Raw genomic sequence first — 11952 nt, forward strand, 5'->3', positions numbered from 1 at the left:
AAAGCCCTTCATTATGGCAAGAATTGAAGGAGTGATTAGAGGGATCTAATGAGCCAAGACTAGATGACTTGCATGACCAACGGAGCCAACCAAATACCCACAGCCTCACATTGAACTTAGTGCCTAAGTCCTTGCATGTGAGTGCTTTCTAAGAAGGCAGAGAGACGCATGTGGTCCTACCAATGGCAACACTAGGAGATGTCACAAGAAAGGGGATCGTAGATACAGGAATGAGAGTCGGTGTGCTTATCCATGCAGTCCTATAGGCTTGGGGCAATCCGCTAGTGGACGCCGCAAGGTTTAATGTCACACTGGCTAATGGCATGAAAGTTAAATCATTTGGATTATTGATGAAGGACTAACCCTTGAAGATAGTAGGTGTCCGTTTCTCGATGAACTTCATTGTTATGAAGGGAGTAGACTATGATATCTTACTAGGCCAACCACGGATGAGGAACACGTGAGTAATCAAAGATTGGGTAAACAACCTCATATTCATAGGTAACAGATCGGAGGCAATAAGAGTTGAGATGGATACATTGAAGACCATGTCAGTCGACTTAGATGTCATCTTCTCTATCTTGAAAGGAGACACCCAAGCCAAGAATTTGTGTGGACCATAACTAAGTACGTTCCCTACCCCGAAGACGAGCAAGATTGGATGCACATGTTAGCCACCATCAACTTGCTATTTTTAGATGAGGAAGAAGATTATAAGCAAGCTACTAGAATAGTTGGTGAGTCCCATAAAGCCACTACACCTCAAATTTCAAGGGGTAAGACCCTACCATTAGTGCCACTCTTTAAGATGGCCAAAAACCCTAGGAGACAACAAGTACCCACCCCTTTCCATATCTCGTCTAACAAACTTGAGTTCTAGGGGATTGTTGGGTATCTAACAAGGGAGCTAGTTGGCCAGTTAGCTACTAATCTTAAGCCGCTCCAAAATCTCATGGATGAACCAAAATGGTGATGGAATAGTGTGCACAACCTAAACCTTATGTACAATTGGGCACTAATCATCGATGAAAAGAGAGTTGTGAATAGAGACCTAGATGATGGCGAGCAATCAAAAGGTAGCAATTCAAATGACGAATATGATCGTTGTCTCTTTTCAATGGTGTGCAGTCACACATAGTGCCAAATGATGTAGATTTGAAGCATACGTAGGTTTCTCATTATGTATATTTTGATATATATTTTATGAAGATGTGGATGGTTGATGAGGCTTGTGAAAACATTACATGATAGTAAGTTGGATACACAAGGCATTGGTAAGTTGTACTCATTTGGGCTTTTATATTGCCTCTTATGCATCTAACTATTATGCATTGATTGTTTTTTGTTTGTGTGATGAGGATCGGTCTATACCTTTTGAATAGGCACAAAATTCAAAAAATTGGATGGCTACTATACAATTTGAGTATGATGTTATTGTAAAAAATGGTACTTGATTATTTTGTGATTTTTCTCATGGCAAGAAGGCAATTGATACTAAGTCTCAGTTTACAAGTTAAAGTGCAAGCTAGATGGTAATGTTGATTGTGCTATTCCTCGAATGAAAGCAGTGAAGAAGAGGCCGAGACGATAGAGTACGACAATGATGGCCAAGTGATCAAACAAATAAAAGTAGACTCCAATCCGCAGAGAGCCAATGCATTTAGAATTGATAGAGGAGTTTTCAAAAGTGAATGCACATCTCACTTGGCTAGATCACTTAGGTGCGATGGACTATGAGCTAGAGTACGACAATGATGGCCAAGTGATCAAACAAATAAAAGTAGACTCCAAGCTGCACATCTCACTTGGCTAGATCACTTAGGTGCGATGGACTATGAGCAAGCAAGGCTAGTCTAGCCAAGTGTCGCGCCGCTCTTTAGAACAAAGTCAACCTCAAAGAGTTGTGACCACCAAGGGAAACTTCATCCTCTAGCGAGGGTTGTGAGTTCAACTCAGAATCAAAAATAAGCTCTAAGAGTGATCTAGATATATCCCGAAACCAGATGCACCAAAGGGAACTTGCTAGTCCATCTAAGGCAAAGACAGTCGGAGGAAAAGAGATGAAAATCAAAAGGGTCGAAAACCAAGCAACAAAAGAAATCCCAAGACCTACCAAAGCGCTTCACTAAATTCAAGAAAAATGGAATAGCGTAGTGATATTATTGTGCACAAAAAGACAAAGACAGACAAGTGAACCGATAGAAGTACCTGTCAAAGTCAAGGAAGTCAACTTAGTAGGGGAAGGGGAGAGGCCTCACCTTGTGTCTATATCTGATAACCTGACCAAGTGCAAAAAGAGGTTCACTTTATTGATCTCTTGCAAAAGTACATAGACATGTTCGTCTAGTCCTTAGACGAACTCAAAGGAGTCGATCTGAGGGTCGTAACACATAACATCCCAATGACTCCAAATGCAATGCCAGTAAAGCAATAGTGACCTTACCTGATGAATCCAAAGTATGCTCACACTGTAAAGGAAGAGATTAATAAGCTATTGAAGGCAAGATTGTCACCCATTGTGATCATCTTGAAGAAGAACGAAAAAATCCAAGTGTGCGTGAACTACAAGAAAGTCAATGCAGCGACTAAGAGAGCTAATTATACATTGCCTTACACGAAGCACATGCTTGACAAAGTAGTAGAAAAAGAGGCCTACAGTTTCCTGGATGGCTTCTCAGGTTACAACCAAGTTCAAGTACACCCTGATGATAGGCCTAAGACTACGTTCGCCACGAAGTGGGAGGGTGAAAAATCCAACACTTGGCGAATTCTGCTTTGCAATGATAGGAAGAGCCGGCATCGAAGGATCAAAAAGCAACATCGCTATGAACGCTCGGCTACCACAAGCCAGCTATCCCTATGGTAACTTTTCTGACACCTCTAGATTCAAATTCCAAAACATTAAAGGATCGATAGGCCATGCTTTCATAGTTTGTATTCGTGCTAAAAATCAAAATCAAATGAGATTTTACCCTTTTGTTCCACACGAGATTTATATTCTCGTTGAGCACATCTTAGGACACATGTGTTGTCTTTTAATAGATGTGTCACCCCAATCAAACTCCCCACCTAACAATGTCTTCCACTTGGATTGGCACGCAAGTGCACCTTAAGATCAGAAGCTGGGGCTGAGCCCTGCCTCCACCTCACGGAGTAAGTAAAATAACGTTAAAAGTAGTGGTATTTGAAAAAGACTCTCACTATCGCACCGATTTTACGAGCCCTAGACTAAAGCAAAACATTCCATGTGCATATTGATGCATCAAAGTTTTCCGTAGGAGCCGTTTTTGTGCCAACCTGGCAAACATAACCTTGATTATCCAGTGAGCTTTGCTAGCAGACAACTCACGGATACAGAGATAAACTACTCCACAATGGAGAGGGAGGGTTTGGTCATGGTATTTGTTGTAAAGAAATTTTGGCATTATCTTTTGGCTACACCCTTTACCTTCTTTGTTGACCATCAAGCCTTGCTTTATCTTGTCAATAAACCTTATGCTACTAGACACGTAGCTTGATTGCTACTTTTGCTTTTAGAGTTTGACTTTTCTGTGATTGTACACAAAGGCAAGAAGCATTACATGGCAGATCACATGTCCCGCATACCCACAAGAGAGGCTACTAGAGGACAATGCATTATAGATGACCTGCCTGATGCACACCTTTTTAGCATGTCCAATGAAAATGATTTATTTAGAGCCGATTTGACACCTTATTGGGCTAATGACATAGTTCAAATCCTAGAGCATGGAGTACCAAAGAGATCTATTGAGAAGGCTAGGCTAAGGCACCTTATCCTTAAGATTCAACCCTATCAATTGGTCGATGGCCAACTCTATAGGTTAGGACAAGATGGCATGTTGTAGAGATACGTATGTGAGCATGAAATGCATAATGTGCTGATTGAAGCGCATGGTGGAATTGCTAGAGGACACTTCAGCGGAGATACTACAGCCCACAAGGTGCTACAATCTCAACTGTGGTGGCACACACTATTTTGCAATGCTACTAAATTCATAAAGCATTGTGACGAGTGTCAAAGGACTAAGGTTCCTACTCGTAAAGACAAAATGGAGTTGACCCCAGTCATAGCACACCAACCATTCGAAAAATAGGGTACTTACTTCATTGGGCCAATCAAACCCGCGGCACAGTACTCCTAAGCCAAATACATCATTTTGGCCACTGACTACCTTACAAAATGGTCCAAAGCTCAAGCCACGAGAAAGAATGATGCTAGAACTATGGCTAAGTTTCTGTGGGAGCAAGTAATGTCATGATTCGATTGTCCCATCGAACTAATTAGTGAGAAAGGCACTCATTTTGTTAACGAAGTGATTGTCCACTTGCTTTCCACCTTCTCGATTATTCATATAAAATCATCATCTTAGTTCCTCAAGCTAACGGTCAAGTAGAGTCCACAAACAAGATCCTAGTGAATGTCCTAACTAAGGTAGTCTCTGCCTTGCGCAACGATTGGGATAACAAACTCACGGTAGCACTATGGGCCTATAGGACATCCTATAAGATGGTAGTTGGGCAAACACCCTTCAAGAGCTGACCTACAGAGAACAAAAGAATTTTTTCCGGTAGAGTTTTTCATTCCTAGCTTGAGAGAAGCAATACAAGAGCGATGGGATGGGAAAGAAGCATGGACCGAACACTTAGTAGCACCGGAACGTCTCTTTGAGACACAACTCGTAGCTACTCATGCACTAATCTATGAGAAGGAAAGATGCACAAGTTGGTTTGACGAGCATGTCAAATAGCATGACTTCGAGCAAGGTGACCTAATATTGCTATACTCAATGAAGGGTCATAAGCAAAAGATGAAATTCAAAGGATTAGGGCTTTCAAAGTCTGTAACGTTAGTCAAACAAGAAATGCAGAGCTCGAAACCTTAGAGGGAGAGGGCATATGCTTCTTTAATGATAGTCACCTCAAGAAGTAAAAATTGAAGATATGGATGAGGAGGCAGTAGAACCTGCTTACTTGTGAATCACATTCATTACTCAAAAGCCACACACTTTTGATGCACTCATTGATGAGGGACTTGACTTCAGCATCCTTACCCATGAGCATTGGACTCTCAATAGTCAACCCCAACTGCAACCCACGACTACTGAGCTCAACCCATTTGGGAGACAATCCTACCCTCTACTAGGGAAGTGCAAAGTAGTGGCCTCTATCAAGACTAAAAGCCTACCCAAGATTTTCTATATTCTACCTAACACCAAGGCTGCATGTAAGGAATCACTGCTAGGACGCGCTTTCAAGAAGCAGGCACATCGTAATGTCAACTACAATTCTCAACGCATTCACCTTGCCATTGGCAATGTGAGATAGTAACGGCTTTCAACAAGGGCAGTATGGCTCCATCCAAGCTTGCAGTGCCACCAATAGAAGTACCTAACACAAAGTCTAAGGAGGGGGGTTGTGACTTGTCCCGCCCTACCAAGACCAACCAATCACAAACCAAGGAAAACGCAACCAAAACCATTGAACAACAGCCAAAATCGTTACCTAAACAACAATCACAACCATCTAAGAGTTGATCTACGTGGACCCGTAACTCGTGAACATCACATCCTAAGCATAGGAGACACAGTTGGCATTCTAAAACCCAATGAACAGTCAAGTCACGATGGGTACCTACATCCCTATTGTATGCACAAGGCTACTATGAGGGCAACATCTAGATTTGGATACCTAAGACCAAGAGTATCACATGTGTCCCTCAGCCATCTGCTACTAGCCCATCTTCAAAGACTGGTGAGCCACCTAAACCTACTAAATCGCATGAGTCAAAAACCAAACTTGTCAAACCTTCATAGGTCTACCAACCAAAATCGCAATTGGATGCCCCTAATCTGACTCAACCTAATGCTGCTAGTGCCCCAACGGCTTCACAACTAGCAAGTAGCACAATATCTTAGCCCCAAACCACACCTCCTACACAAGTGGCTAGCCCACACCTAAGGATCAACCGAAGCATTGGACACCAATTATTGAGCTATGCACCCCAATCATAGGCCTTAAACCCTCTTATGAGCAAAGATCTATTCTTACGTTAGCCTTTGATCTAGCTGAGAATACAGGGGATGACTTGGTCACATGCATTAGATGCTTGAATGCTACCTTCACAATGCTTGCTAAAAGCTACAAACAGTTGGACCTAGGCCTCCCATACGAGCCTTTAGCAACTGATGTATGCACGATGCCATGTACCTAGGAAGAATCCAAATTCATGTTCATTAAAGTCCCCATGGTAGTTGAGGAATTGATCGCCGCCACTAAGATTTCTCATGAGTAAGCTCCTAAATCAAGGCTAATCACCTCCTATAGCAAGAGCAAAGTCTCTACCACAAGCTAAGGGCTAGAAGAACTTAAAAAGTTGGTCGTCATTGACTCCTCCTTTCTACGTAAATGGTACACTCTCCATCTTCAATAGGAACAAGAGGACTGCCCAATCATGACCGATGCCAAGCAGAGACGCGCCATCAAAACCTCTGAGTATGGCCCTACTTATGTATCTCCTACCTCCTTTAGAATATTAGCCATCACTCACAATCGGCCCTTAGAAGATCATAACATGGCCCACCCTTATTTAGATCGAGTCCTTACCAAGGAAGAGCCACACATTTCCAACCAGCAGGATCAACTCCGGTGACTTCCTAACTAATGTCCCTCCTAACCTACATTACGCATGGAGGTATTAGACCTCGCGACATGGACCATCATGCTCACTTGGAGTATAACCCACACTTCTATGCCTGGCTAATGCAAAAGTGAAGCACTGCAAGCCTGCGCTTATAATGCCCTTAACCCTCCATTCTCTAATACTAGGAAGGATTCACATCATTCTCAAAGCGGGGGGGGAGATAAGGTGGGAAAGAAACCATGTCTCAAACCTCAACCAATGTTTAAAGGACATATAAAAATCAACTTATAATTTAGGAAAATTGTCGTAAATTTTTTAGATTGTGTGGACTACTTGAAGAAAAAATCTTTATTCTGTACTTAAGCACCTTTCCTTTCCATAGCTTACATTCATTATTTACTTATCATTTCATAAGAGTTCTCTCAAGAAAACTAATGGTAAGCTGTGGTATTGTGACAGGAACCTACGATGGCAAGCCAGGACAAAGGCAAGCTTCCGTGCATAGAAGAAGAATAGGCAAAGTATGGTCTAACAGCTAAAATAAGAGCCTTCAACCGTTTCAAGTTCAAGAACATCATGAACTTCAAAGATGTGGTCATGGAAGAACTGGCCGTGAAGGGGATCATTGACTAATGCAATCTAGGAAAGTACATGGAGAAGGACAAGGTATTGATTATAGCAAGTGCACGTAGTTCCTATGAACTTTTGATACTGATAGGAACCGCGGAACAGTAACAGCATAGAAGAAGAATAGGCAAAGTATGGTCTAACGGCTAAAATAAGAGCCTTCAACCGTTTCAAGTTCAAGAACATCATGAACTTCAAAGATGTGGTCATGGAAGAACTGGCCGTGAAGGGGATCATTGACTAATGCAATCTAGGAAAGTACATGGAGAAGGACAAGGTATTGACTATAGCAAGTGCACGTAGTTCCTATGAACTTTTGATACTGATAGGAACCGCGGAACAGTAACAGTGAGACAAGGAGAAGAAACCCACAAGATCAAGGTTCAATTGAGCCCAGAAATGGTGGAAAGAGAGTTGGGCTTCGTCAACAAGGTCAAGAGGTGGCCTAAAGTCTACGGCATGCTAGGAATGGACAAGGCCCTAGCCCACACCAATGACAACATCAGCCTAGCCGATATTCCAAACCCTGGAAAGTTGCAAGCAACAATGATCCATGCTTTGTTCTCTAGTCAAAGATACAACACCTTATTGGAGTGCCCTTGCTAGAGAGCCTTGCAACCAAGTCCTTGGATGAAGTGAATTGGAATGGCCACGTGCGAAAAACCATTGAAGCTTCGGCAAAGGCATTAGCCACATGTACAAGGCGAGTAGGCAGGGAGTCTCTGGCTTCCATGGACAGAAAAGAAGAAATCATCATCCAAAAGCATTGATTATAGGGTTTGGCAAGGTGGTAACCGCCATCATCCAAGAGGCTATGGGAGAGGTGGAAGGTGAAGAGGAAGTTGGGGAGATGCCATCTGGTACTTGCCATTATACTACTGACAGTACTTAGTGTTGTGCATACCCATGTTGCAAATGTTTGGGATTGTTGCACTGTGTGCACCAAAGGTTTTTAACCTAAATCTTCTAAGTGTTTTTCACTTTTGTCTTTCCTTTGTTCTTCTTCGTACCCTTAGGTTGCTTTTTTTCTTCTTTCTCTTCGAAGTCAGATTCTACACTACTCAATTTTGCTTCTAGATCAGAATCAGAAGTGGATACACTAATATCATCATGTTCATGTTTTTTGGTGGACTGACTAGATCTCTTCACTTTTCCTAACTGTTCTTTTTATAGGAACTACTCTAACTAGAGAGCTCTTATAAAATGGGTCAATGTTCTTATCCAATAGATCATTGAAAGTGAATGCTTTTCAGATAGGTTTATTGAAATCTTGAACATAAAGGCTACTCAAAATTTTACTTTTTGGTTGAGCATTGGAATTAATGAGACTATTCAGTGTATTGTGAACTTAGTAGTATATGCCTAGACAAATTTGTGACTATGCTTAAGGTGGCAGTGTCTTTCAAGTTTCTATGCATCTGTTCGATCTAGTTGGAATTGGATACAGAAGGCATTTAATGCTCCATTCCATGATGGCCAACCATTTTCTACCGCTAGCTAGGTTGCTGCCTTTTTTTACAGATGATTCGAATACGGTGACCTTATGGGCTTCATTGACCTAGCAAGGATAGTTGACTGTGTATGCCACATCAAACTAATAGATAAAATCATTTGGATCTTCATTGGAATATCCAAAGATCTTCGGGAGGGATATACTAGCTTGGTGTGCCATTGACATCAAAACGGAGGGTGTATTTAGGGCTATTTCTAGGACACCTATTGGGTTGAGCGAAGCTAAGACCCAACTTGTGAGGTTTAAGGGCATAGTGGGAGGAATGATAGAAAGGTCAAGTTCGATACCAATCAGAGGAGTGGAACACGAACGATGCTTTCAAAATTCCAAAGAAGCTTGTTGCGCTTCAAATACAGCCTCATTGCGGATCGAAACAAGCTCAAGAGATGGTATCATTTGATGTTGTCGAGACCTGGACCGCCATGTGGGACCTAATGCCGAAACTACCTTAGGCAAATTGTGCAAAGGCATATGCATTTAGATTAGCATGTGCGAGAATGGTAATTGTGGTAGTCGAGTAATTAATTATCCAAGCACTACAGCCATAAGACATACGACAGTGAGCGTACTCCGAACAAACATAGGAAGACACTAACATCACTTTCAATTGTCATTGTCCGGGTTGCAAAATGAGGCATAATCACAACAAAGAGATCAAACACCAAATGTACTCCAAGATCAATCCAAAATATATTGATGAAATAAGGACAATACAACTATTTAAGACCGATACGATCACAACACAAAACTTTGGAAACAGCTAGTGTTGGATCAGAAGTACTAAACAACTATAATATACAACAAGACCAAGGCAATACTAGTACTAAATGTAGTGAATGTGGATGATACAATATAGGCTCTACTGATAGAGAGCACTTAGGATGCCAGTCAAGAGAGATTGGTATAAGGGACTTATAAAGAATATAGCAATGAAGCAAAGGAACTCTTTAATACTAGATCTCTAACGCTATATATATGCTCAAACAACAACAATGATTCGCTCCCTTCCTTTATATAGACCACTGCCTATAACGAGACATTGTGTACACCCATGTGCCATGATAGGTAGTCTTTATTGCTTTTGCACCCGTCAACTTCTTAATGTGCTATTAGCAGCTTCTAACCTTAGACTGCTAACTACTGCTGTAAGCATATTCTTCATCCATAGCTGCACACCAATTATCATCACCAACTACTTCATTGAACTTCTTAGGCTCTTTTTGACCCATCACTTTAATCATGTAAGCAAAGTGTATGGCTGAATACCCATTCTAAGTCAGATTATCAATAGGTTTTTTGACTCTCTCTAACCTTCTTAACTACGGTATACTATGTGATTTCCTCTCATGAGGTGGTATATACCACTATGTTTATGTATGTGAGGGTGATGCATGTATTGTGATCATTACTATATATGTGGATGATTTAATCATTATGGGTGATACTGAGATAGAGATTGACAATGTGAAGCATTCTCAAGGCTAAATTTGAGATGAAGGATTTAGGAGAGTTGCACTATTATCTCAACATAGAGATGTTCAAGACTCTAGAGGGTATAGGGTTGTTACAAAGACAATATGCATTTGGATATGTTGAAGAAGTATAGTATGGCTTATTGCAAGCCCATTTCTATACCTTTGGATGTTAATGCTAAGCTTAGTGCACATGAGGGTGACTTGATTGAGAGTGTCACTATGTATTGGAGGACTGTTGGAAGCCTTATCTATTTTACGATCACTAAGCTAGACCTAAACTACACAATAGGTTTGGAAAGTAAGTTTATGCAACTTCCACAGAAGCCACATTTGGATACAATGTAATACACATTGTGTTATGTTAAGTCCACATTGGAATATGCATTATTCTACGATGTAGGTATACCATTGGAGCCGCATGGTTACACAGATGTGGATTGGATTAGTAGTATTTCCGATAGGAGATCTACTAGTTCATATTTGGTGACAAGTTATTTGCTATAAGATATGTATATAATAAGATTGTGAAGCAAGAAAAATCAAATGACACATGGTATATTGATTCAAGAGCATCAAATCATATAAAACCACATGGCTAGTAGTTTGATGAAATGAAATCAGATGGTTATGTATGCAATGGAGATGACATCTAGCTTCTAGACAAACATCTAGCTCCTGCTGAACAGCAAAAGACACACCATGTCTAGCTTGAACATGCTCATAAAGCCTTGCATTGGCTCTCATTGTGCATTGTGGATGTAATGGTCATGCAGATAATGAACTGCAAGTCTCCTAAATATGCTTGGGAAATCTTGATAATGTACTATGACACTAGCACTAATGCACACAAAATTTAGCTAAAGCAAAAGTTCAACACCATTTGGAGAGGACAAGACGGTCCATATAAGACTATATAACAGAGATAAAAACTCTTGCAAATCAATTGGCAACTAAATCAAACAATGAGAATGATGAGTCATTCTCATTGTCTGATTGCATTATATCATATCACCCATGATCTGAGAGTGTGTTAATAAGATTATCAACTTGTGTGAGTTTATGCATGTTTGATGAACTAGATACATTTGTATGAATTTTAAGTATTTTTATTGTCATTTCATGTGGTTTTAGCATTTTATGCCAATCGACTAATATATAATACTAACGGACCAACTACTGGTTATGCCCTATTTTGGGCATATTTATTGTTGGGCTCCTCCTTATCAATCATCATCATTCTTCAAGTGATCTTCACATTACAAAGAGGAGCCGATACCAGTGCCCAAGCAACCAATGACTTGTATACAATTATCTCATGTTTGGTATATGAATTCCATTTCTCGAGCACATCTCTGAGTTCTCTTCCTTAACAGTGTATGTTTTCTCTCTCTTCTATCTTGTGTTCAACAATTTAATTCAACACTTATCTATGCTTCTATTGTTGCACCACTTATGACAAATTTTACATTTTGTATTGACCTTCATTTTTCATAATCTTTGGACTTTGGTTTTCATGAACCTTCCTTCTAATGATCCTTGGTCTTCCATTTTCATAATTATTCATTAATAGTTTTCTTCCAAACAAAAATGTTAAACTCAATTGTGCATATGCTCCACCCACAATAACTATTGAGTAGATGAATAAAACTAACTAGTGCCCCTCCAAAAATGGTAAA

The sequence above is a fragment of the Lygodium microphyllum genome, chromosome 8 (genome assembly GCF_053477565.2).
Source record: "Lygodium microphyllum isolate KBCC chromosome 8, Lygodium_microphyllum_v1.1.10, whole genome shotgun sequence".
Taxonomy (NCBI): domain Eukaryota; kingdom Viridiplantae; phylum Streptophyta; class Polypodiopsida; order Schizaeales; family Lygodiaceae; genus Lygodium; species Lygodium microphyllum.